Source organism: Columba livia, chromosome 1 (genome assembly GCF_036013475.1).
Source record: "Columba livia isolate bColLiv1 breed racing homer chromosome 1, bColLiv1.pat.W.v2, whole genome shotgun sequence".
NCBI classification, from domain to species: domain Eukaryota; kingdom Metazoa; phylum Chordata; class Aves; order Columbiformes; family Columbidae; genus Columba; species Columba livia.
The window spans coordinates 99,637,674-99,664,567 of NC_088602.1; the positions used below are offsets into that span (position 1 = coordinate 99,637,674).

At 58.4% G+C, this 26,894-nt stretch overlaps 1 protein-coding gene across 1 annotated transcript in view; it reads left to right on the plus strand.

Annotated features, from left to right (window-relative positions):
- Nucleotides 1-5,843: 5,843 nt before the first annotated feature.
- The window catches only part of BCOR (BCL6 corepressor), an 82,269-nt gene continuing 61,218 nt past the window's right edge, over nt 5,844-26,894 (plus strand). Inside the window, exon 1 of the mRNA XM_065070118.1 lies at nt 5,844-6,095. The gene's annotated coding sequence lies outside the window, so the exon portion shown is untranslated. The remainder of the gene's footprint in view (nt 6,096-26,894) is intronic.

Below are 26,894 nucleotides of genomic sequence, written 5' to 3' on the forward strand. Positions count from 1 at the left end.
TTGGGGTCCTTCCCTGCCTCCGGGGATTCCTCGCCCCTGGAGACGGGAGTGCCCGGCAGCCAAGCCGTGTTTGCAGAAACGGCGATGTCCTAACCCGCCCGGCATTTGCTTTCCCAGAGCAACGAGAGTCTCTGAAGGGGCGGCGGGAAGAGGGGGAGAGGGAATGCTGATGTGCCGGGCGGCCTCCCTGGCAGGGTCGCGCCTGTCCCCTGCAGCCACGTCCCTGGGCCTGGGAACCGCTGCCTGGCCGGTACCCGGGGAGCTGGACTTCAGGGTCCCAGGGCAATGTGTGCCACTGGGAAACAATTATCTGGCGTCCTCCTTTTCTTCTCCAGTCAGGCCGCGGCTCCGTCCCAGCCTGCACTAGAGCCGCGATCAGAAACACGATTCTCAGGCCATCGGCTGGCGGCAGCCGCTCCGTGGGTAGCATTAGGGCTCGGCCACTCCGCACTCCCGTGACCCCACCGCGTCTCTCTCCCTCCATCGCGGCCCCTCCAGAGCCCGGTGCCCCACCAGCTCTCGCTGTGTGATATTTAAAAGAAGGGTTGCATTCTCCCCAATAGAAGCCCACTCGTTTCCTTGTTGCCAGGAACAAAGCGTACATTCAGAGGGGTGGCTGTTGACGGCTCCCTCTGTATAGCACTGGAAAGCGGGTGGCCTTTGGTTACTGGCAAGGAAAATTCTAATCAGGGTGCTTGTAAGCGGGGCTTTGTAGAAGCTTAGTTACAAAAGGCTTACACCAGAGTAATGCAATAACTATAATAACAGCCAGGGAGCCCTAAAGAGGGTGGAATGTGCTTGTGTCTGGATGATTTTCCCCGCTAGCACAGAGAGGGACTGTTTACCGCGAGTGCCATTAAGTATTGCTGGAAACTCACCAACCGCAGACTTATTTCAATATACTTTATTGTTGTATCTGCTCTAAAAGCTGCTTGCTTCGGACGACTTTTAGATCATTCTAGAGAAGAAGGGGAGAGAGGCCGCTCTCGGGGTGTCAAAGGAGGCTCGGAGCAGAGAGGCAGTGCCAAGGGTGAGGGAGCTGCGGGCCGGGGCCCGCCCGGGTCGGGCTGACCGGAGCGCGTCCCGGCAGGCAACACGGCCTCCGAACAAAGCGGCGAAGCGGAACGACTCCCTGAGCCCAGCGGCACAAAGCCGTCGGGCTCCCGCCTCCCGGGGTGGGCAGCGACGTCGCCTCTGCGGCCCTCCTCGGCTGACACCACCGATAAGGGCGAGGGGGCCACAGGGGCCCAGCGGGGGGGGCATAGTCCTCCCGCCGCTCCGTCCGGTGGCTCGGGGTGCCGAGGGCAGCGGTGACCCCCCTGTTCGGGCTCAGCCCGGCTCCGGCTCGGCGCGGCTAATGGGATCAGGCCCTGTTCTCCGCCACCGCCGTCGTGTGTTGATTTTTCCATCCCGCCGCCGCCGATTCTCTGCCCGGCCCCGCTGCCCGCCGTCCCCCAACCAGATCCAGCTACCGCTTGGCCGCCGGCGAGGGGCCGCGGCTCCGGAGAGCAGGAAATGGCTTGGCCAGGGAGCCAGGGCGGTCACCCCGCCCCGCCGGGATCCCGGGGCACGGCAGCGGCGGGAGCGGGATCGGGCTGCGCCGGAAGATGCCCCGGGAGACAGCACCGGCCCCAGGCCGCGTGAGGCGGGCACAGCTCCACTGCCCCCCAAGCACCCCCGATCGGACTTTGCAGCGCTTTATTTTAACGGAACAACGGAGCGCAGCGAGCGAAGTGCTGCTCTGCGCAGGGCAAGAAAAATGGGTTTTTAATAGGCAAGGTCGGCGTGCTTGGCAGCCGGCCACCGCGGCCGGGGAAATAAACAAACAGAGGAGCTGCGGCTTCAGGTCGGAGCAGAAGTTGCGCTCCCGGCGAGAGGAACCCGCGGCACGGTCCGCGGATCGAGCATGCAGCCGCTCACGGAGCCGCCGTGGCAAGCACGTCCGTCCCCCCACACCTCGCCCTCCCACCTCGTCCCGCTCTACGGCTCCGGGGCTGTGTGCTGGTTTCCCGCAGCCCCGGGACAAGAGCGGGCTGGGCGGCGGGTATGGGGCATGCTGTTGCCCTGCGGGGCCGGGTGCGTTGCCGCCAGGCTGGCAGCGGGCGGATGACAGCCGGCCGCCCTTGTTTATCATGCTCCGGCGCTGCTGCACGCGTAACCGCTGCCGTGCGGCACGGTCGGCCCCCAGGGAAACAGGCAGGGAGGGAGTGCGGAGTCGCCCGATCGCGAAGCGGCGGGACGGCGTCTCACTGACGGTTTCCAGCGGTGCCCGCGGGGCTCCCGCTCCACCGCCGGGTCTGCAGGGCTCGGTGGTGCCGGCCCCGCTGGCCGCACCGCGGGGGCGCCGCGCTCCCGCTCTCGCCGCGCGTTCCGGGCTCGCTGCCGAGAACTCCTGGCTGCCGCGCATCAGCCTCCCCGCTGCCTCCCGCCGCCTTCTCGGTCACTGCCGGCTCTGCAGGCGGTAGGGCAGCGCGGATCCCGTGGTCTCCCCAGCGGCACTGGCCACCGACTGGCCGCCTTGCGTCTTGCTGTCTTGCTGCCGCTCTGTTTATACGTTCTCCATCCCTCCTCCCGGTCCCTTCCCAAGCCTCTTTGCAGGGTCGTCCGCTGCAGGCCCACGCGGGGCAAGAGGCAGCCCCCTGCCCGGGGAGGGCTTGGCAGGCACAGCCATCTCTTCAGCACACCCCGACAAACCGGGCTAGAGAAGCCCTGCCGCCCGCCAAGGGCAGGAGAGAATGGCCCAGATAGCCCTCAGGAGAGGGGACGAAGGGAGCGGGGGCAGGAGAGGCGAGAGTGAAGCCCAAGCCTGGGGAAGCTGGACGAGAGCTCGAAGAGAGGCCGGCAACCCCCACCCCAGCAGTCACAGCCCTTTCCAGCGCTGCGGGGGCAGGCGAGCACCTTTCATCGCTGCCCTCGGCTGCCCCCGGAGCACGGCCCGGGCTGGGGCTCTGGTACACCAGGAGGAGGCGCGGGGACGAGCCGAACACCCCAAGTTCCCACGGATCTGCGGCCTAGGCTCCCAGTGTTGATTCATCGTGATCATCATCTCTAGGCCAAACCGCGGCAGACGGCAGAGTCCCGTTCACCCCACCGCCGCCTTCCTAGCGCAGAGCTCGCAGCTGGTCGCAGAGACAACGGCAGTTGAGACCGGGACGGGCGCCGGGCAGGGCGGCGGCGGCTGTCAGCAGCGCTCCAGCCTCTCGCCGCCCGGGCAGCTGCCAGCTTTTTGGCAGATCGCTCTGCAGACATCTCCCAAGAACTCCTGCGAGGGCTGAGAGGGTTCACAGGGGGCAGCTAAATAGTGTGAGAGGCCGGGCTAACGGAAGGCAGCTCAGCCAGGGGGTGAACGGACCGACTAGGGTGGAGGAAAGGGAAAGGTGGAAAAAGTCGGGAGGGGACGACAGGCAAAGCCACCAGCCTGCAAAATGCCGAGTTGGCAGAATGCCGAGGAGCTGGGAAGCGCTGCAGTCCCGAGAGCCAGGGAAGGGGTGATGAGGAAGCAGCCTGAGTGGGGCAAAGACTGTCTCTTACAGACCTGGTGTGACCTGTCGCTTACAAAATCTGGCTTCCCTTTCTAGTGCCAGGATGTATCTGCAGGGTAGTCTCTGCCTTTATGTCTCCCGTCCCATTATTCCAGTAGTCTAATCCTTGTGTTGTGACCTACAGCAGCGCTCTGATTTATTTTTAATGCGTTCCGATTCCTGTTCCGTTGTCAAGAGAAGCATTGAGATTCATTTTCCATCACCTGCTTTTCAGACTTCTGTTCTGCTGGAGGGACCCGTCAATAGAGTTTCATTCGATTTGATACGATTTAATGAACACCTTTATCTTTTGTTTTTTAGCAGGACGATGAAGAACACAATCGCATTCAGCTTTTGCTAACTCAGACACGTTTCCCACCGAAATTCTATCTGGTGACACACACTCACTGTAACATTTCATTAACAACCACCTTGATATATTGATTTTTAATATTTGTATTAAATGTTGTGTAAAATTGAACTCAGGCGTTAGAAGAGATTGTGCAAGTCACAAGACATGACTCCTACTTAATTGTTATTTTTTTCGGTCCTAGAACAACAGTTGGAAAGAGGCCAGCAGGAGGGGAAAAAAATTTAAAAACAAATTATCCACGGGGGGGAATTAAAGGCCGAGCCCGGGAAAGCGCGGGAGAGATGGAGAGAAAGCGCAACCCCTCGGGAGCGTGGGCGGCAAGGCCGCCCTCCCCCCGCCTCCGTGTCCCCAGCGCCTCAGGGCCCGCGGGGGTCACCTCACCCTCCCTAGTGCCCCGGACCGCCCGGCTCCCCGCTCCTTCCCTTGCTCTCCCGGTTCGCTCTCTCCGCGTCGCCTCCCTCCCTTCTGCTCCATATGGTTTCTCCCCTCCTCCTCCTCCCATTCTCCCCCCTCCATGTTGTCTCCGTGACTCTCCCCGCTCCATGTTACGCCTCCGGCCCCCGGGGGAGCGTTTCCCCGGCGCGGCGTGGAGGGGCCCCGCAGCGCGGCCCGGCTCGGCCGGGATGCCTGAGGCGCTCGACCGGGCCAGCACGCACCGCGGAAGGGCGAGGGCGTGGGAGAGAGACAGCAGGGGGGAGACTGGGGGTCGAGAGAGGGCCGGGGTGGGGGAGGGAGGGTATCAGCCAAAACTCCTGGCCAGAGTTTCCTGGGTGTGCGGAAGAAGAGCTTGAAGAAGTTCATCGCCCCCACGCTCCCCCCTCTTCTTGTTTTCTTTCTCTCTCCCCCCAGGAATACGAGGCATCCAGAGATCAACATAATTCACCTGCATCAAAAAAACCTCGCAAGCTATAAACTAGCGGCTGATCCTCCGCTTAGACTAGTGTTTAGCCGTTCATGCATCATGAGTGTCAAATAAATGCCTGATTGAGGCCCTCAGCGGAGGAATTAGCTTTCCTTGTGCTGGAAATGCATAATAGAGAAAGTGCTGAGGCATCCTTCCCGGAGTTAGCTGGGGCTTCACTCCCTGCGCTCCTCGTTTCGGGACCTTTCCCTCCCGCACCTTGACTCCGTCCCTTCCCCGCCCATTGCTTGCCCTTATCGGGACGCCCAGCCGGCCGGGGTCGAAGGCAGCCCTCCCGGGGTCCCGGATCGAGGGGGCCGGGATAGGGGCGGAGGGAGCAGCCGAGCATCCCTCCCGGTGCCCGTGTCTCCGGCACTGCCCTGCCGCTGCTGTAGGGACTCCGCGGGAAGCGCTGCCCCGGGCCAAGACGGCGGGAGCGGGGAGGGCCAGGGGGGAAGCTCCCTTCAACGAGTAGCTTGTTGCTTGGCCGCTCTTTCGTGCCTGGGGCCTCATCCTGCCGGCGTGTGCGACTCAGCCCCGAAGTGCAGTGGCGAAGCTGGGGGGAGCCGGGGTGGTGCTGCGCTCGGGTGTGCTGCCCTGGCCCCTCTCCGCGGCTCTGCACTGGGCTCGCTGCCCGGACGGGGCCGAAGTCCCCCCGGGCAGGGAAAGCTGGCGGCCGAGGCACACAGGGGTTAACCGCGCCGCGGCCGGGAGGAGCAGTTTAAGTGCACGGGCTGCAGATGCTTTTCAGGCCTCGGTGTCTACCGTTTTAAATTAAAAAAATGCACCCGGCCCGACCATGCACCAGTGACCTGCAATTTCCCCTTCTTTTCAAACTGAAATATGGCCAAACTATCTTCAAGTTAAGTTAGGGGCTGGGGACGGAGGCGGGGGGGGGGGGAGGAAATCGCTCTGGGTTGAGATCTCTGTGTCAAGTTTCATCCCCTCCTGACATTTCTGGCTCCGCGCCAAAGTCCTGAAAATGGAAAATTGGGGAAGGGCGGGCGGGGGTGGGGTGGGTGGAGGCGGGGGGGGAGCGGGCTAGAGCTCTCGGCGGAGCGGCAGTAAAGAGAGGCTCTGGCCAAGAGGGATGCATGAACGAGCCCGTCTGAACGGAGCGCGGCGGCATCTTCCGCCATCCATTCCGCCTCCCAGACGCGTGGAGAGCCGCCGGCCGCTGCCATTGTTACCGGCGGGCGATGCGGGGACCGAAGCCTCCGCTCCAGCGAGAGATAAATAGCCCCTGACAGCGCTCTTCGCACCCGCAGCTCGGCAGATTGCACTCGGCGGACAGCCGCAGGTCTGTGTCGCTCCCTTTCGCGGCAGTCCCTTTAAATCACCGCTCCCCCCCCTCACCTCTCCCGGGGGATGCTGGCGACCTTCTCCCCCCCTGCCCCGCACACCGTCCTCTGTGCGCACCTCCTCCTGCAGCCGGCTGCAGCCCCGCTGCCAAGGCTCGGCACGGCGCGGAGCCACCGGCCCAGCGTAGAGCCCCACCGGGGGAGCAGCGGGGGAGGAAGAAAAGTCTCTGCTGAAATACTTTCGGCAGGCTGTGCCTTTGCCAGGAGGGGTCTTAGCGCCGGGTCTTTTGTCTTGGGGCCTCCGCCTGCGTCCCCTGGGGGGGCTGGCGGCCGTCCCGGGAAGAGCCTCCGGGGAAAGCACCGAAGCGTCCCGGGCTGCCGCCGCGGGCAGCACCGCCCCGGTCCCCCGCTACCAGCGCCCGACCGGCACTGTTGCAGGCTTGACTGGCTCCCCGTTCCCCTTTCCCGCCGCAGGAGCCGAGGGGCTCAGGATAAGTCCTGCCCTCCGGAGCCCCGTCCTACCCGCGCCGCCCTTTCGCGTGGTGAGTGTTACAGTGGTCCAAGGTAGGGTTCCCTCGCCAGCCGGGGTGCTCCCCTCCACCGGCCGTGCCGGGAAGGGGGCCCGGAAGCAACTCTCGTAAGCAAATCGTTACTTTCCAGCTGCCCCCCCGCCCCGTGCCCGGCGGCACTGGAGCGAAGCGGCCAGGCATGTGGGCTCCGGGGCCCCTAGCACCTCTTCGGGCTTCTTTCGCTCGGGACACCGCGGAGCGCCACGTCCCCCGCGGGCTCTGCGAGCAGCTGCGGCGTGAGGGGAGCCCTCACTTTATTTTTTCCGGCATGCCTTTCCTCACCTCCCCGGCCCAGCCGAGGCCAAGCTGGTGTGTGTGTGTGTGCGAGACGAGGTTATCGCCAGCCCGAGTCATTATTTCCAGGCAGGCTGCCGCGGGAGTCTCTCCCAGGTGGAACCGGTACGGGCGGCCGGTACCCGGGGGAGACAAAGGCGGGAGACTGGGCTGCGACTGGAGCTCCGCGGCGCGGGCAAGTCCGGGCGCTGCCCGCTCAGCCGGGGTCGGCTCGACCCCCCTCGCCGCCGGCGAGGCTAGGCCGGGGCTGCAGGGTGCTGCTGCCGCCCAGGGGAGCCCTGGCTGGGTTTTCCCAGCGCGTCTTGCCGTTTACATTGAATGCACTTTTAGGCGATTGTTTTCCCTTTCCACTTGTTTGTCTCCTGCTCGCCTCGTAAACTGCCTCATGATTTATTACCTAGGCTAAGTGCTTAATTTGTGAATATGAAACAGATTAAAAGGAGATCGGCGTATTTTAGCAGGCAGGCCAGAGCAAAGCCCGGCAGCTGTTTCGAGTTTATAGGCATCTCCAACCAACCTCGTGTTAAGCAGGCTAGCCTGCTAGTGATCAAGGGGGTATCCCCGGGCTCCCTCCGAGAGGCCCACCGCTGCCGGCTCCCCGTGCGCACCGCTGGTGCAGAGACCGGCCGCGGCATGGGCGCTGTGGGGCTTTTTCTGTGGGGGACACACCATCAAAGCGACGCCCACGGCAGTAGGATTCAGAACGCGCTGTGGCCCCGCCGAAGGCGGGCTCTGCCGGCGGAGGGCCCAGCAGGCACGCACAGGGTTAACGACGACTCTGCCCTCTCCTTCAAAGGACTCACTCGAGATAGAGTAAATACGGTTGGGAGGGGGTGCCGCTCAGGCCACATGATGCAAAAGTAAGACAAGCACACTCCGGAGAACAAAGGCTTCCTACCCCCTTCCTCTCCCTCCCCCCCAAATCTATCTTAATTCTGCAAGTAAACTTGAGCAGCTGTAAAACAAAGGGGAACACTGGAAGTTATAGCCAAGGGACAATCAAAATAAATACCTTTTATGCAGTCAAAGCACACACTCAGTGTTTTCGGGAGCCCACCCCTACCCTCAGCCAGGTTGGACATCGTGAGCTCTCCTCATGACAGGGTGATGTGCACTGCCAGTATTGTGACTCGGGCTGATCTAGGCTACATCACGAAGTCTGTGGAACACCCGCTGCAGGGGGCCAGCACCACCTCACAGCCCAACGGGAGGCATGCAGGGCTGTGCTGTTGGGGCTGGGGCCTGGGGTGGCAGCAGTGGGGCAGGGCTGCCCCAGGTGTCCCACGGGGACAGCTCTCTAGGTCTGTGGGGATGGGACATGTCTCGGTGAGCAGTGTGCAGGCCCTCCAGGAGACACAGTATGGGGCTAAAAGCAATGTCTGGCCCTGCAGTGAGCCATGCCCCAGTCCCACAGGAGCCTGACTGGAGCCAGCCAGGGTGGTTTGCCCCCAACCTGGTGGTGGCCCTTGCCCCAGTTTATACAAGTGGCACCTCCCTACTTGCGAACCCCTGCTCCCAACTGCCCTGGATTTGCAGAGCAAGCCAGCTACTTTCATGCTTGTCACCAGCACCCTGGAAAAATTCCCAGCCCCCTGGGCCCACTGAGCCTACTGCTCCCTCTGTGTGTCCTCGCCTTGGCCCATGGGAGGCTTTAATGCATCAGAGATGGCAGGGCAAGTGAAGGAAGAAAGCAGCAAGCCACCAGCCTGTGCAAGGGAGCTGACAGCATGGGTGCCGAGTACAAAGCAGTGCTGCTAAGCCCAAAAGCCAGAGAGGGGCAAAAATCTGTAACCTGGCCTGTACCTCTGAGTGCTGCTTAAGAGCTGGGAGCAAGAAAGAGCACAGCAGACAGGGCTGGCTAGGAGGAAAGTGACTCATGTGCCGTTGTTGCACCTCAAGCAGTTGCTCTGGTGCTTGGACACAGCTGGTGTCAGAGCTGTGCAAAGAGCAGGAGATGGAGACAGACCCTGGGCAGAGCATGCAGACCAGGTGTGGGGTGGCACGTGTCTGGCCAGGCCGAGCCTAGGTTGGCCAGGGGGCGGGAGAGAAAAACACCATGCACACAGCGTTCAGAAAGATTCCTGTGTATGTGTGCATGAGGATGTCAGAGTAACAACTCTTGTCTGGGGAAACCTGAATATAAGCTGTGGCTGGTAAACAGTCCTTTAGGTACATGTGAGTGACGGCCTGGGGCCACCCCCTTGCACAGCAAGGAAGCACCTGAAGGAAGATTGCAAGAGTGAGACAGTAGCAGATATGTGTGTGTCTACATAACTATTTCAGGTTGGCTTAAGACAAGGTGCTTCTTCCGTATTTGGGGCAAGGTTTGTGGCAAATCAGTGCTGTAACCCATTTACAAGGGGCCTGATGGGGTTTAGGTGTAGTTGACGGGTCCCTGCCTTGTTACAGGAGCATAGGTGTTATACGTGACCACTGTTTCTAGCCCTGGGCCTCATTGTTCACTGACTGGAGGTAGGACCAAAACTTTTCAGCAACCTGAAAAGCAGTAGGCAAAAATGGCCCCAGGGTCTCCATACCTCCCTATAGGTTCTGCACAGAGCTGTTCTCGCCAGCATTTTAGCAGGGAGAGATAAACACAGGCTTGTGTCATGATGATAAGATACTGTGCTTTCTCTTCAAGCAGTATACATAACAAGAAGCTGGAAAAAAAGACAGTGGCAATGGAAAAGGAAAAAAACCCTTTCCAACTTGTTGGCTTGGTCTTTGCTGTCATCCCTACCTCAGGGAGAGCTATGGCCACGATGTTAAACCTTGGTTACACTACTGAAATCCACCACACTAAAAGTCACCTGGTCCCTCAAGCGCTCTTATAAAGCACACCAGGTCCCCGTAGAAAATGTTTTGCATGTGCTTAAAACTATGTGAATTGGATTTGCTTCCAACAGCGCATATTGCCAGTTTCAGCCTGATCCTGTCTGGCTTTCACTGAATTAACGCCTGGATGGATCTAAGTCCCAATGTCTCAGACCAAAGTGGTACAGATAGTCCTCCTGCTGCTGTCCCTCGCTGTCCCGAAGGCATTTTAAAAATCTCATTGGAAGGGCTCTTATGCAGCAATGGCTAAGCCTCAGAAACAAAGCAATTAAGAGCACTATTAAAGCAGAACGGGTAAACCCCAATGGTTTGGAGCAGTTAGCAGGGACAGCGAAGCATATGAAAGCTGCTTCAGTTTGGAGCACAGGCGCATCCAGTCTTGCTGCATAGCCCCATCCCTTTCCTGCCACCAACAGCAGGCTGCAGGCACCCCATCCCCACCAGCCTGCAGCCCTTCTTGCAGCTGGGCTTACACGTTTGATGTTCATTCAGTGACAGTTTGTCAAGTCACGATGTCTTTGTTTTTCACCACTTCCTAGCATCTCACCACCTCCAGAACACTCCTGAGAAGGGGAAAAATGTTTTAATAGTCCTGTTGTCAAGATCTCTTAAAGACCTCTACATGACCACCTAAACAATTTCTTCATATTCTTATAGCCTCTGTTTATGCTGCCTGTCTGGGCTCTGTTTAGATTTGTAAGCTCTTCAGGGTATGACTCTTCCTTGCATCGTCTAATGTACTGTGGCTATGATCTAAACACAAAACAGCGGGGAGAAGTTTTGGACTAGGGTAAGGCTCAGGACATGTAGAGATAAATGGAGGGATGGACACACATTAAATTTTAGTGGTATTTTATCTTGCCAGCTTCGCAAGTATTGTATTACCTGTCAGCAGCTCTAGTGTGCTGGACACTCTGTATGCACAGGAGGCAGATTGTGTCTGCCTGCCCAAAAAAGGGAAGCAAAACTGTAAAAACTACAATGGCAGCTGATCAGGAGAGCCATGCTGGTGGTACAGTGAGGCAGGGAAGCTCCTGGCTTCAGCCTTGGTCTCCTTTGCTGCGGCTCTCTGAGGCCACCGCTCCCAAAGCCTGTGTCCTGCAGTTAGAAGAGAACAGTGTGCGTTTGTGTGCGTGTGTTCATGTGAATATAATTTTGTTTCTACATAATGTGGATTATCTTTCTTTTGGCAGCAAATCCATTCAGGGCTTTAGATTAAAAGAGAAATCTCGTAGCTGTTCTGTCCCTGGAAAAGGGCATGTCTTCTGTCACTTTCCCTGGTCCTTTTTCCAAGCAGTCCCCAAACACCCTTTTTACTAGCTCAGCATCCAATCTCACCTTGATAACCTGCACGCTCTCCAAGTGAAGTACTCTCATGTGGGGAACAGGGGGAAAACGTGAGGCATAAGGCAGGGCAGGCAGGGTGTTGCTTGGATGACTGGGAGGAGAATGGAACCAGGGCACAGGAAGTACCCCAAAGTGGCATTGCATTGGGTGGTGCAATATGGGGGTTACACCCCCACAGCCCCCGAGGAAGCTCCCGGCAGGGAGATGGGGTGTGCTGTAGGTGCAGGACACCTAACGGGCTCTCTTCTTCTGAACCCCGGTAGGACTGCTTGGCTTTACAAAGTGTGAAGGCACCTTTGTCAGGAAAGAGAGCTCCATTGATTTAAATGCAAAATTACCCTCCCGCAGTTCTCATTTCCCAGGCGAGGGCTGTGCAGGCTCTGAAAACATGAAAGTTGTTGATGTATTGGTTCAATTAATTTTTAAAATAAGTTTGAATGCCATTTTATAGGAAACTGCTGTAGATTTTTGCAAGTGAAGACTGAGGTGAGCGTGAACAGTGTATTTTGTATAGCCTTGAAAAAAAGGGCTTAAATGAGGCATTCATTTAGTACCAGGGCTCTGCGCAGCAATGAGTGAGACCCACAGTGAAAGAAAAAGACCTGAACATCTGTATTTGCTAAGTGGCAGTGGCAGCAGTCAGCCAGCTCACAGAGAAGAGCAGACGTGCGGGTGTGAGGCCCAGCAGAGACTGCTGGGTCCCTGGTGCTTTTTAAAAGGAAATAATAGCTTGTGGGGGAACCCTTTCTGGTGGCCTTGGCTCCCGTGACCCCCCTCTGATGTATGATATTTAAACAAGGAAATGTCAATATTGGTTTTCCACATACAGCCTTGTTCTGCTCTCCATGAAAACTAATGACAAACCCCTCGGAGGGTTAGAGGAGAGCAGACCCCAAAACAGCCACTCAGACCCGAATACTGTTGGCTGCAGCAGCCTGGAAGGAAGAAAGAGCAGGTTGTCACGAGCTGCTGGGTGATGTGCGCTTGCAGGTAAATTAGAAAGAAGAGAAGCAATCCCATCCTGCGGTAAGCAGTCCCTCAAAGCTGTGCAAGTCTGATGGTTTGAATTGTTATTGCTTTTTTAAATTATAAATTGCATTTTGGTACGGCGAGTGAGGATAATATGCTGCTTACTAAAATTACGTACAATTCAAGGGTGTTTTGTTACAACAAAGGTGACTTCCCTATGCTTGCTTTTTCATGGTTGGAGCTAACGGAGAATTTGATTTGAACTCAATGGCTATCTAGCAGTGGTTTTGGAAAGGGGTGATGCCAATTGTACGAGAAGACATCCATAAACTGGGCCACCAGATGTATCTTCTGATATATGTGTCCTCTGAGGCAGGAAAGTGTAAGTCATAGGAAGAGAGGGCAAGTGTGTCTGACTCATAGTAAAACGAGGGCACGTGGAAAGTATAAACGAAGGGAGGGCTGCTACTAGTAGGACGTGAATGCTGTGCCATGTGTCATGGGAAAAATAATTTCATTGTGGATAATTAAAGCTTAAAGGGGTGGTTGTGGTGCAACTGTGTGGCATAGACCAGGAGGCAGGGCATATACACAAAAGCAATTTAACCCTTAATCCTGTGCTGCTCTTGTCTTGGTGTTGGTTTATGCAGGCTGGGCCTCTCTGGGTGTTGCAGCAGCAGCTTCAAGGTCCTCTAAAACAGTGTGAGCTTCATCATAGTTCACCCCAGGGCTAAAGCATAACTACACAGGCTTTACACTGTACTGGCACCATGTCCCTGGAGGCAGTAGCAGAATAAGTAGTGTATGAGTCCCCTAATCACGTCTGTGCAGACGGAGAACCACTAATATATGAGGAACAGCTTTCCTTGGCAGGCCGTAGCTGCTTTCCCACTAAAAGATGACCACTACGCTCACCTCACCTCCAGCACATACCATGACCCCTGTTAGGGCAGAGATGTCAGCAGGAACAGTCTGTGGAACTGAGTGAACTAGAAGACACTATGGGCCAGTCTGATTGCCTTTGGTGGGAAAAGCACCTTTGGTCTGATGCATGACCATGACATCACGATTAACATGAATCTCCAACAGGGACAATGGAAACAGACCTATAATTGGTAGGAAAATAAATAAAGGACCGTTGCTCAAATATGAGTCTTGTTGGGAAGTACAGAGACCATGTATGAAGCTGAGGCCAAGCCATTTCCAAGACTGTGTCTGTCCTACATGATTTTCTGCTTTTGAGGGTACAAATGATACGAAAAGAGATCTTTGGGCTGCAGACTGTTTCACGCTCGTTATACAAGACTCGGCACAATGCAGACCTAGCTACAGCTGAGACTACCAGGTGCCAGTCTCACCCAAATAATCCAGGGCATCTCAGCTACAACTCAGACCACATCTCATGCAGAACAGAGTCCACGTTTGTAGCACATAGTGCAATGGCACTCACTCTATGTGGCGTTTCCTGGTGTAGCTCGGTAAGATCAGAGATTGGGAAGATACTGGAGCAGTGTAGTTAATGCTTCTGTAACACACGGAGCTTAGTCCTCCGAGATCCTGCAGTTCCACACTGCCTTTGCACAGCAAGGCTGTCACAGAAGCTGAGATAGATTGAAAATCGGATGGGCATCAGCAAGATGGCCAGAGGAAGGACAGCTCCTCTTTCTTTATCAGAGGACATGTTTCATCTGGTATCTAGTGGGACAGCTCTGCCTTGCTTACTGTCTGTCCTTTGGAGCAGACATTCATGTGTGTCCATGAAGGAGAAACCCAACCCCCAGCACGAAGCAGACCATGTTCCATGGTTAAAGGACCCCTCATGGAAGCTGTGAACTGTCTGGAGAGGAGTGCTGCAAAATTGAGCCCCACCATGGCCACTGAAATGACTGAATTACCCCTCGACTTCCTGGAACTTAACTGGGGTTTCTGCATTGCAGGAGAGGAAAAGGGAAAAGAGGGAATGGTGTAGTGGAGCTATGTGTATAAGCTTCTCTATTAGTGCACAGCCAGGGCCAGTGACACTGTGAGAATATGCAGCAGTTCCCTCTTTCAGACAAAAGAAGAAAAAAAAAATGAAGTCCTACTGAAAGCTAGGTAGGGCTGATGAAGCACTGAAAAATTCCCAGACAGAAAAACTAAGCTAGCTTTGCAGTTTGGTCGAGCGATGCTCAGCGTTGTGAATTTGATGAACAACACTAGTCTGCATGAAAACAGTCGACTTTTTAAATGGGGTTTTAATAAAGTCCATATTGCTGAGGCTATCTATAAAGGTAATCTGCATAGGGTTTTAAACAAGTGAACTTAATGATGCCATTAACACTTCTGACGTGAATGAGACCATTGCTGGAATACTGTGTCCGGCTCTGTTGTGGTGTTTGCATGTTAAAAGTGCATTGGCAAATTAATACGGGATCAGAAAAGAGCCACAAGAGTGATTCGGGGTGTGGGAATCACATCTTATTGCAAAAGACTAAAGAAATCCCATCTATTAATTTATCCAAGAGGAGGCTATGACTTGGTTTGATCATAGTCTTTAAGTGCCCTAAGTGTCTCTATGGGGAGATTTCTGATAGTAGAGATCTCTTTAATGTGGCAGACAAAGGCATAATGAGATCCTATGTTTGAAAATGAAGCTCTCTGAATTCTGAGCAGAAATAGGTGCATTTTTTTTTAAACCAGTGAGGGGACATAGCCACTGGAACAACTGAGGCAAGCAGTGAGTTTCTGTTACTTAAACGTCTTCAGAGCAAGATTGGATGCCAGGCTAAAAGCTCAGCCAGAATTTATGAGTTGGATACAAGAACGTCTGGCTGAAATTCATTGGCCCATGGTATGTAGCGGGTCAGACCAGCTGATCACAATGGTCCGTTCTTGGTTTAAAAACATGTATGAACTAGGTATTTCAAGTGCCCTGAGCCCCCATATTACTGAAGGTCTTGAATGAATGCATTATAAACTGTAATAATTTAATTTTAAGCAGGTAGGGGGATTGCCTTTTCTTTTTTTCATTAATAAAACTTCCTTTCCGAGAGATTGTTAGGCATCAGAGTTAAGCAGCTGTTGATAAACATGACAACATTTTAAAAACAGTTCAAACAAGTTGCCTTCTTCTGTTTGCTCAGCTTTGTTTTGCAGCAGCACAATTTCATTAACGCTGCATCTACCAATATTTCTCCAGATGAAATTGCGAATTCCAGCAAAACAAAATAAGCAACCTACGTACTTAGGGTAGCCCCCTTACTCCATGCCCTTCTTCATGTGCATTCCTCAGTCTCACAGATAGGTTTCAGGCTATCTCTCCTCACCGTACATGAGCAGAGCAGGGAAGTCCATCCGTTTTCTAATGCCGGCCCCTCAGGTACCTGGGAATCCATTGTCTGTCAAACGAGCGCTTGGCCTGTAGAGCTCCTGGCTTGTCTGAATGAATGACAGGGAAAGGGAAAAGGAATTAAGGAGACACCTGGTATTCCTGAAATTATACAAGCTATTAAGTTCATTGAGGTTTCATAAAATGGCCTCCAGCAAATGGTCAGAATGTTTTTTTTACACTGGAGGAGTAGTTTTCAAGATAGCACAAACTTTGTTAATATATCTTCGAAGGGAAGAAGGAAAAAAAAAAGTAAGAAGATAACAAAAAATTCAGTCATGGCTCTTGGGAGTCTTAAAAATCATATCCACGGTTGCGCAAACGTACTAAACCTATGATACATTCAGTGCCTCGTTAGTCTCAGCTATCAAAACTGAAACAAGAGGTGGTAAGGAACGCAACAAAAGGTGGAGTTTAAAGTCGCTCAGGGACTGGGCTCCAGTCAGCGGGAGTCCTCACTCCCCCATCCGCCTTCGCTTCTAAACCCCGCGGTGTTTGATATGCAGGCAGTGAATCAGAGGGACGAGGCATCGGGGCTGGGCGAGCTGCTCCGCGGGGCGGCCGGGGCGGGGGGAGCCGCTGTCTCCCGGGGCGCGGGCGGGGAGGTCGGCGGGGAGCCGAGCAGTGGGGAGAAAGGTGAACCCGGAGCCGAGCGGGGCACAAACCCATTAGTCGCACATAACTTGGAAAGACGCTTGGCCTCGCCATGACAACCAGCGGCCCGCGCTGCTCCTACGTCCCGCCGCCTCCCCCGGGAGCCCTTTTCCTTCCAATTTCCCGGCGTTTGGGGAATGCGGGGCTGGAGAGACGAGCCCAGTGCGGGTAACAAAAGGGGATGAAAGGGGCTCTGTAGTTCACTTTACACGTCCGAGAGGCATTTTCATGCTCCGTAATGAGAAGGGATCATTCCGAGGAAGTTCAGATCAAAGCAGAGAGCATCCCGTGTATTTGCATAATTGCCGGATTTCGGAGCACGGACAGCCGAGGGGCGGCTGGCCAACCTGGGCGCCGCACCGGGAGCTGCTCCTCGCCTCGCCTGGGAGAGCCGGGAAGAGGGGAGGCTGCAGGCCATGCTGATGCGTGGAGACAGCGAGGCCTGGCCCAGGAGCGGGGCTACGGAGGCCGCGGGGCGCTGGGCGGGGTGATGGGGCATAGCTCCGGTGCCCGACGGCAGGGAGCTCTCGGGGATTCCGAAGGGCGGGAACCGACCTCTCCCCGCTGCGCGGCCGAGCTGTTCCCAGGTCCCTGGGAGGCCGCCCCCCCCCGTCCCCTTCGCTGCTGTTGTGAAGGTGGTGCTGGTGGGGATCGGCTCCCTGCTCCCACCCGGCGACATCTGCGCCGCGGAGCCAGCACGTCGCCTCCCCGGGCGGCTGGCGGGTGGCTCCCGGCCCGGCGGCTTGCACCGCCACCAGCGAGTGGGGATAAAGGGATTAACTGGCACACTCGCTCCGCCGGGCGGGGAGGCACTTGGCCGGCTCCAACCTCCCGCTCCCCCCGCACGCCTCCCCCTCCGCCTGCACCGCCGGCCCCGCGGCGCTGCCCCCGGCCGGCCCCGGCAGTGGGGAGGCACCGGGCGCGCCCGCGGTGGCTCATTGTTCCCGTAACCAGACGGGGCTGTCGCAGGCGGCCGCGGTGCTCGGGGCGACAGGGCTCGCCGCTGCTGCTCCGAGGGAGGGGATGCCCGGGCCTCCCACCTGTGCTCGAAGTCCACTCCGCGCCCGGCTGGTCGCTCCCGGCTATGCGAGGCTCCCCCCCACCCCGAACCCAACACCTCCCCCACACGCCCCACACCTGCGGTCCCCGGGCGAAACCCCATACGCAGCTCAGCGGGGACACAGTTTTTGACTCCGCGCCCTGTCCCGGGGATGCGGTCAGCCCCGGCTCCTGCTCCCGATCGGGTGCAGCCAGCCCCAGGCTGGGGTGCAGCCTTCCCGGGGGAGCGGCGGCTTCTCCCTGCATGGCCGGCCGGGGCCGGCTGGCCGGGAGCCAGGGAGGTGAGGTTAGCCTCAAAGCTGGCTGTCGGATGACATGTTATTGTGAAAAGCGAGCGAGGAAGGCAAATAGGAGTATGGCACCGTATAGGCTCGCCACGTGACCGAAATGTGTTTATCTCGCCCCAGAGAAGCCGGGCTGCCTGCGGAGGCCAACCTTGCTTTCATGGCACGGGCACAACTCGCCGGGCTGCGGACGGGGCTGGGCCCTGCGAGAGAGCAGAGACCACTTCTGTTTGCTTTTGCTGTCGCTTCGGCTCTTATCATTTGCCTTGTCAGTCATCATCAACCTCTCCAGGTCTCCCTCCCTTTCCCCCCTCCCCGCCGCCTCCCTCAGGGTCAGTCGGGAAAAGACTGGGAATCCATCTGAAGAGTGAGAGGTGGGAAGAAGGGTCGGATGGAGATGTCGCTGGGGCGGAGGGGGGGAGATAAAAACAACTGTATGCAGAACAAAGATGCGGGAGGGCGGCTTTTGGTGGTGGAGTAGAATCTCGTAAATGGGAGATCTCCGTTCACAAGACTCCGCTTGCACAGTTTCTGTCCTGCCCTTGAACTGACAAGTGAATATCTGCATCGCAACCAGAAAGTAAATCACACCGAGCCTGGTTCGGGGAGGGAGGGCACAACGCTTCAGTCGGTTGCTAAGTGCGAAAAAGTGGAAGATTTCAGCTTTCCAGCACAGCAGCCCCGCTCCTCCGATACAATATTTACGTTGGGAGCCCGGCGAAATACGCTCAGTGTTTATTACGGAGAGTGCCGGAGCAAGCTCGCATTTGCGTGATTAGGAGCAAGCGGAGGAGCGGCCGTGGTGCGGAATATCAAAGCGAGACCGCCTTGGCAGGGCTCCCAGGCAGGGCTTTACTGGCACCCGTGGGATTCCGCGGGGCAGGGCGAGCGCGGCCCAGGCGGCGGCTGCTCCTCCCCGCTCCCCGCCGCCCGGGCACGGGCACGGGGGGAGCCGGCAGCCCTTCGCGGGAGGCCAAAAGCAAACGTCGTTTCTGCCGTGGGCTCCGTGTTAACGAGGCGCAGCGGCTGGTCTGGGCTGTGCCCGCGGGCTCGGCGCTTCGAAACATCAGCTGCGGCCAGCCGGGCGGTAATCTCATTAGTGCTGTCGCGTTTGCGGAGAAAAGCGCCCGCCGTCCCCGCCCGGCCTCAGGAGAGCAGACAAAGGTCTGCGAGGCAAGGTCCCGCGGCCGTGCCACGGCGGGCCGGCCCTGTTAATGTTCAATCGGGAGCGGGGGAGCTGTGACTCTCCTTCCCGGCTCCGCGCCGCAGGGGTGCCGACCCCCGGCCCGCCGCTACCGGCGAGGCTGCGCGGAGGCCGGTCCAACGCAATGCGCCGCCCCGCCGGGATATTTTCTCCTTGGAAGTTATGCTAAAATAACATTTGTGTGCACGTTAATGATTTATTTATGTGGCTAATAACGCTCACATTCTCGCTGATATTTGTCTAGGCGAAGGACCAGCTGCGAAATGCCCTGCAGCTGTAGCCAGTGCTAGAACAGAGTGCCTTGGAACCAGAAATCAATGCTCCTGAAATGAACAAGTGGACAACTTATTAGGCTCAGTCACTCCACACTCTGTCCCCTGATAACGAAAAGATGAAGTAGGTGCTGGAGAAAGGACGAGTCTAGGAAGGCCATACATGCCCACTAATTCTAGAGAGGCTGAGTAACTCTGCGGGGCGCAGCTGGCCACACGGATATCGAAGGGCAGGGGCTGCGACACGGCACTCGCGAGCTGCCTGGGGTTAGATGGCGATAAACACGGCGGGCACTCGGGAGAACGGCTCCAGGAGTCATTGATAAAAGTGTCCAGTTTCCCTGCTCCAGAAAGCAAAACGGACAGGTTCAGCGAGATCACGTAATCGTGGCGTCTCTGCCTGGAAACAGTGGCGCTAATTTTGCATTTTTGCCATCCACGGGGAGGAAAAATACCTGTCCTCCCGCAATGCAAATCCTTACGCAAATAGATCTGCAGGCGGACAGGGAGCCCCTGCCACTCTGAGTCGCTGGCCCCGGTTTCAGAGCGGCCGGCCGGCAGCAGCACGCCCCGAAAGGACACAGAATCGTGCGAACTCCTCGGCAGCGCCTCGCAACTCGCTGCTGAGAAAAAAGTCCGAATAGGAGCCTGCGGTTAATCTCCGAGGCCTTCATGCATCCCTGGCGAGCAGCGCCCCAGCACTAAGTGCAATTAACATAACAGACACGAAAATAGGAGAGAGCGGCGCTGAATTTAATTTGCAGGCTTAAAAAAAAAAAGAAAAAAAGAAAAAAAAAGAAAAAACCCAACAACTTAGCACTTGGAGCGGTCTGGTGATGAACGCTAGGAGAGAGGTGGAAGGCGGTAGAAGAGCCCTCCTGCCTCGGAGAGGGGCCGCGGCCAGTCCCGCGACCCGTTCCGGGAGCTTGGACCACCTTAGTGCACGCAGCATCGTAAAACATCTCTAGACAGGTAGATTCCTCCGCCGGGGATGCCTGCAGCCGCTCCAGCACGGCTCCCCCAGGGCCTCCCTCGGCGGACGCTCCCTCGGCGGCGGGGTCAGCCACAGCGCGACCAGGTCGCCGACGCGGCCAGACTCCTCCCGGATCCTGCGCCCTCGACAGGCGCACACCTCGATCCGACTCGCTTTCCTACCCCAGCTGCCTCAGGGGAGATGAAGGAAATTGATGGAAGGGGGAAGAAGCGGCTGGGTAACCCCCTCCTCCCTTTTTCTCATCTCTCCCCCCGCCTCCCGCGAACTGCCTCCCATTAGCTGCAGAAGTTCACAAAGGAGCGAGACATAAAGAGAAGGGAGATCGAGGTTTCCAAGAAAAGGGAGAGGCGAAAATAGCGAGGTAGAGATTAAAAAAAAAAAATCGTCGCAAGCGAGGGACCCCCCGATCGGCTGGGAAGCTGGTGGTATCCGGCCGGGAGAGAGGAGGGGAAGGAAGGGAGAAAACAGGGCTTTAAAAAACTGGAAGGCAAAAGCTGTTGGGGAGGAAGTGTAAGCCGAGGGAGAGGCTGGGGGAGGGGAGAGAGCGCCATCTTTTCATGTCACAGTCACAGAGACAGCACTGGGCTCGGCCACAGCGTCTCTGTTTCTTTTTAACAGCGGAAAACGTGCGATTAGCAGGCAGACGGGCGGAGACTACCAGCCCTGCGCGCACACACAGCCCGCAGCTCTGTCTCCGCGCCGTGTAATCCCAGCGCTCAGCCCTCCTGCACCCCCTCATTAAAAACCCGGAGATTTCCTCCTCCGCTCTCCGAGGAAAACAACGCCTGCCACCGCCTGAACCCGGGCAGCGCCGCCCGCTCGGGGGCCGCCCGGGGGCCCCGCGGCGCTGCCCTGCCCTGCGGGCTTCGCGATCCCCGCCGCTCGGCCCCTGCTTCCCCGCGGGCGGCTGATGCTCTGTCTTCTCATCCCAGGGGGCCGCCCCCAGAGGGGCGCGCGGTGGGGGGTGCAGCCCTTCCCCCGTCTCTGGGGGCTACTGCTCCCTCGGTGTCGGGGAGGCAGCTCGCGGCTTCCCTCCGCGCCCTCCCTTACTCCATGCCGAGGGCGAGGGTGGGGTGCGCCGAGCCGGAGCTCCTCGCACTGGGGAAGGCTGTGGGGAGCCCCGCGGGATCCCCCGGGACACAGCGATACCGCCGCAGAGCCGGGCACTGCCGGCTACGGCCCCATGAACGGCGCTTTATTCCGGAGCGCTCAAACCCCTCATTGTGTTTGGCAGAATCACCTGCCTCCTCCAGAGCCGGGCGATTAATTTAATGCGATACAGAGCGCGCTCCGTCCCGGCCTCTCCTCGGCGGGGAGATCTCCGCCGAGCGCTCTCCCGCAGCCGCGATGCGGAGGAGTGGCACGGAACGGCGGGGCACGGCACCGAGCGGCACGACACAGTAGGCTGGCATCCTCCGAGCACCGGCTCTCCCGGAGGCGCCAGGGGAGACCTTCCCCGCCCGGTAGTGGCCGCGGTGGCAGCTCCGGTCGGAGTCACACAAGCAGCCGCCGCAGAGACCTGCTCGGTGCCCGGGCGGGGGGGCTGCGAGGCGGGCGGGGGCCGAGCCGTGCCTGGCGAGGGGATTTGCTGGGTCGTTGGCTGCGCCTGGGGAAAGGCGGGCGGGTGGGGGGGGGTTGGCTGCGCCTAGCGTTGTGGGATTTGAGAGGGAAGGGGGGGGGTGGCTGGGCTCAGCGGAGGCGGGGGGGCTGGCTGCTGCGACTGTTGGGGACGGCGGCTGTTATTATTGTTATTACTGTTATTGTTATTTTTAGGGGGCGGCGGTGGCTGGGAGCGAGGGGGGGGGTGGGGCGGGCTGCGCTCGGCGGGGGGCGATGTGGAAGGGGGGCCGCTGGCTGCGCCCGCGGAGGGGGCATGAGGTGAGGGCGGTGGGAGAAGCGTCTCCTCTGTTTCTAATAAAGGAAACGACTTTTATTGAACGATAAATGCAAGGGAACGAAAGTCGTGTGGGTGCGCCTGGTGGGGGCGATTGATTTGGTGGTAGGGGGAGGCGGCTCCCCGTGCCGGCGCGGGGCGTTTGGGGCGGGGGGCGCGGGACGGTGAGAGGCCGGCTGGCCTCGGCTGCTTCTGCCCGAGGGAGGGGGTCTTGCCTGCCCCGGTGGGAGGGAGTGAGAGCTGACCCTGTCCGTGGAGGGGCTGGAGAGGGGGAGAGCGGGATGCTCACGGTGGGGGGTCCGGAGGGGGGGGGCGTAGGCCGCGGGGTGGTTCCGCCTGCCCCTCTCGGGCGGGGGGGGCTGAGGGGGAGGTGTCGGCTGCGCCTTGCCAGTTGGGATTTGATAGGGGCGGTAGGAGACACGTCTCCTGTTTCTAATAAAGGAATCGGCTTTTATTGAAGGATAAATGCAGAGAACCAAAGTCGTGTGGGCTGCAGCCGCCGAGCTTCGTTAGCTGCCGATGTGACTGTGAAGATAAAACGCTCCACAATAAGTCGAGCGCGAAGAGCGCCGGGGATGGGGATGTGCATTCCCCGCTAGCCCCAGCCCCGGTCTTCCGCCCCCACCGTGCCCCGCGCCCTCGGCCCCGGCCCCGCGGCGGAAGGTGCCCGGGAAGCCTCAGACCGTGCTAACGGCTCGGCCTTGGGACTTCGCCAAGTTTCTCTGACTTAGGGGAACTCTGGGGATGAGTAATCGCGCTAGGCTAGGGCTTGGGAGGGTGTTCTTTTTTTTTTTTTTTCGCTCGTTCTCTCTCTTCTTTTTTCCCCTTGTCATCAGCTACTGACCCACTCACTTCGAGAGCACGGCACCGACTGTTTTCTGAGAAAGGGCGGCGGGAGGAGACGGGGGATGTGGCGAGCCCGGGGAAGTCCTCCCCACCGTCTCCGCTCCCCGCTGAGCCACCCCGGGTCCATTCCGGCCCCGAGCACGTTGAGACTACGCGGGGTCCCCGCCATCCCGGCTCCCGTGCAGGGTCCTGGATCTGTCTTTGCCGGGGAACGAAGGGACGCACGCAGGTCCGCGCCATACACAGTCCACTGCTTTGCGTGGAGGCCTGAGCGGAGGTTTCCCAGGGCAGTGAGGACACGGCGTGGTCGTGCTTTGCCCTCGAGGAGGTATCGAGAAGCCTTTTCTACTCGGCATCTCGGCTTATCGCAGGTGGCAACGGCTCAAGGACGGCATGGGGAAACTCTAAGCCCAGGGGGAGGCCCCCGGGGATAGGAAGGCAGCGCGTAGCACCGTGGCGGCGGTCGTGGGCGCGCTGAACCCTGCGGCCCGCCGGCTGAGGAGGAGCGGTGCCCATATCCTGCCTGCGGGCTCCGTAGCGGGTGCGGAGGGGCCTTGCCCGGTGCCGCTGAGGGCAGGGCCGCCGCCGTGTGCGCCGGGAGCCGTGCCCGCCCGCGGCCTCTGCCTGTGCCTGTCGGATGGTGGGGCGCGGGGGCGTCCGTGGAGTAGGAAGCGGCCGGAGGAGCTGGGGGGAGGACGGGGAGGAAGCTGCGTCCGCCGACGGCGGATTCTGCAGCTTGGCTGGGGGCAATGCTGTGGGGGGTGCTGCGGTGAAACTACCTGGAAAAGCCACCCCGGCTTTCGCTCTGTCTCAACCGCTGCCGCGTGTGGTGCCTGCGTGGGGCTCTGCCCAGCGGAGCTCCCTGCTCGTTTTACAAGCAGCGAGAGGCCAGTAAGGCGGGCTGTGTCCTCCGCCCGAGACTGCGGTGTAGGCCGGGCACGGCCGGGGAGCGCCGCGGAGCGGGGCGCACTGCTAATCTCGGCGCCTGGCGGGTTTCAGTCCTCTGATTACCTGCATGATTTGGCTTCTGAGAGGAGCACTAGGAAGCAACTGCTGTCCTGGTTTGGGTACCGGGGCGGCGGGGGGACACGACATAGGTGGATGAAGTGAGGACGGGGTTTTATATGGTATTTCTGAACGGAAAATACTTTTATTTTCCCTTGTTTTTTTGAAGCTGCTTTCGAAATGAACATTTTATGCGATAAGAGGTGACCGATGAGAATCGCTGGGGGGAGGTTGTAAGCAGACGTTTTGCCCCAGCTTACTGTTATCTTATCTTTCACACTTGCAGGGCGAAAAAGTGGCTTATCTTTATACCCACCCCCCTCTCGCCTTAATTGCTAAAAACACTATGAAGTGTTAAGTACAGAACTAAAGAATCTCTCCGCGTGTCTGCCATGGGAGTGAAGAAAAAAAAAAAATCCGATTTGAAAAAATAGGGGTTTTTCTCTGGAAAAGTACACACGTGTATACACCGAGAGCCCCTCCCTGCCCCCTCTCCGCTGCCGCTTTGATGTTGCAGGCTCTCATTTCATATGTATGCACCCCGACGAGCCACCCGCCGCTGCCGGGCTTCCAGCCGTGGCGCAAATCCCGCTCCGCACATCAGCGAGCTTGCGGGCCGCGCCGCGGGGCGCGGAGGACGGCAGAGGCCTCCGCTGTCACCTCTGGGGCGGAGTGAATAACCCCAGTGTTTATGAACCCGGGCGCGGAACTGGTATTCAGCGCCGAGGCACGGCATCGTCTCCTCGTTTTCTCTCCCCACCCCCTCCGAAACAAAACACAACACAAAAACAAAAACAGGAGGACGGAGGTGATTCATCGACTGTATCCAATTATTAACATACAAGCTGTAGTCTGCACAAACACACCTTCAAACCATGGCGGTTCCCCGGCCACCGTATTATAAACTCAAGAGCGTGGTAGCAGCCGTGCCTCCGCCGAGCCGCCGCTCGCTGCCGCTCCTCCCAGGTCACTGAGGGACGGCGACGGGTCGCAGACCGCGTCCCTCGGGGCTGAGAAACCCCACCGGGAAAGAGGGGTGCAGCGCCCGGCTCCCGTGCATCGCATTCAAAGGCGAAGACTAAACCTCAGCCGCACTGCGCTCCGGCCGCGGCCGTTTTTTTGTCTGCGGCTTCTGTCCTCCACCGGCGTCCTCCCCGCCGAGCCGCCCCCTGCCCCCCGCCGAGCAGGGGGAGGCGAGGAGAGCGACAGCCTCGCCGGGGCTATTTTTACTCCTCTCTTTAGACTTGTGCGGCGCACGCCCCCTCCCCTGCAGGGCCTTGCCTGGCGGCTGCATCTTCCCGCTAGCAGGAGCAGCGGCCGGGGCTGCCGGCGGCCCTGGTTTCACCTCCTGCCCGGCCGGCTCATCCGCGCCACCACCGGCAGGGGCCCCGCAGTAGCCCTTTGCCCAAGCAGACAGTGCCGAGGCGGGGCGGGGGGTGACAGGCGCGCCGCAAGCTGACAAAATGGCCGAGGTATGCAAGTGGAGGGGGCAGCTTGCAGCGGGGCTGCCGCCCCTCATCCCCCGCCCAGAGCATGGCCCGTACCTCCAGCCCGTCTTCCGCGCCCCCCCCGGTGGGCTCGGCGTTGCGCCGAGCTCTGCCTGGGCCCGGTGAGCGCTTCACCCGGCCGCTGCTACAGGCGACCGTCTGCAGGCCGAGCTTTCCAGCTGGGGGCTGGGCGAGTCGTGCGTGTGATTATCTGCCTGTCCCTCCTGGGCTGTCCGTTCCGGACGGCAAACGAGTCCTGGAGGACCGCGAACATCTCTGCTCTTTCGTCGAGCGGGGAAAGGGTGTGGAGCAAGCAAACGCAACTGGAGAGATTTGTCATTCGCCTTTGTAAGGAAGATAGTGGCGCTTAGTCCGTGAACCGAGAGCGTCTCTGGCCCTTCTGGGGAGAAGGAGAGAAAATAATGGATCTCCTGTCAACAGAGTGGCCCTGAACTACGAAGTAAAATTATAGTACTTGTGCTATGCAAAACCCCTTTGATTGCACGAGGAGTTTGCATGGCGGTGTAACCATATGCTGGCATCGTGTCAGGTCTGAAAGCGCTGCAGACCCTGTATAACGCCAATTGAGGCTTGTCTTGTTTTGTTATTCAGATTTCTACACTTCCATTAAAAACAGCCTTACAATAAGAAATGATAAAGGTCTGATTTAAGACACACTCAAGCAGGGCAATTCAGAGCTTAGGACAGTGATCTGTTATTTATAGGCTTTTCCTAGCACTCATCACCAGGCTGTCTGAGCACCTCGCTTGCATTAATTCATTTTACCTTCGCAGCGCCCGTCTCCCCTCTTTCGTATTTCCTCTGCCCGGGAAGACCCGCATGCTCTGGTTGCCGTTTGGTGGGTAGGGGAACGGGGAGCAGAGGGGGCCGGCCTCGTCGCTCCTGGGCTTTAACCCCCAACTTTCGGAGGTGTGCGAATCGGAGGCGGAGAGAGGGGGGAGGCTTCCAATTAGAGCCGGCGCTGGAGGTAAATGAGAGCCGGCGTAAAGCCATCCCACTTGGAAGCCTCCTGCGAGAAGCCCATTCTGCCATTAACAATGGATTTGTCTTTACGAGGAGGTTAAGTGCTTAGAATTATCGGAGCAGCCGTTTTAGCGAGCGCATCCTCGCCCGGCTCCGCAGCGGCAGCAGCAGCAGCAGGGCTGAGCCCCGAGCATCTGTGCGCGGAGCCCCCTCCCGCCGCTCCCGGAGAGAGAGCAGTGTGCAGCGGCCTGACCCGGGGGTCAGCTCCCTCCGGGGCGTGTGGGAGAGGGGGAGGCGGCCCAGTAATCCGCAAAGCAAGAGCATGCTCTTGAATTTTCCGGGGTTAGCTCGGCGGTGCTCGCCGCACCCGCGGCAGGGGAAGGCGGCGCGCAGCCGGGCCGAGCCAGGCCGCGAGAGGAGCGAACTGAAGCCCCAATGTCTTCTCCGGGAGCCGCCAGCCTCCCGCTGCAAAGCTCGGGGACCCGGAGAACAAAAAAGGCACAGAGGCGAACAAGCGCGGGTCTGTTTTTCCCCACCACGGAGGAAACTGCGTTCACAAAGAAAGTTTAACTGTGGTTAAAAAGAAAAGTGGAGCGAGTTTACCCCGATAACTTGAAGACATTAGTTAAAACAAAACAAAACAAAAAAACACAACAGCCCCAACCACCCAGCCCTATGCTGTAGGCGCACACATGTGATCCGAAGTTTGCAGCCCGGGGGAAGGGAAGCGGGCG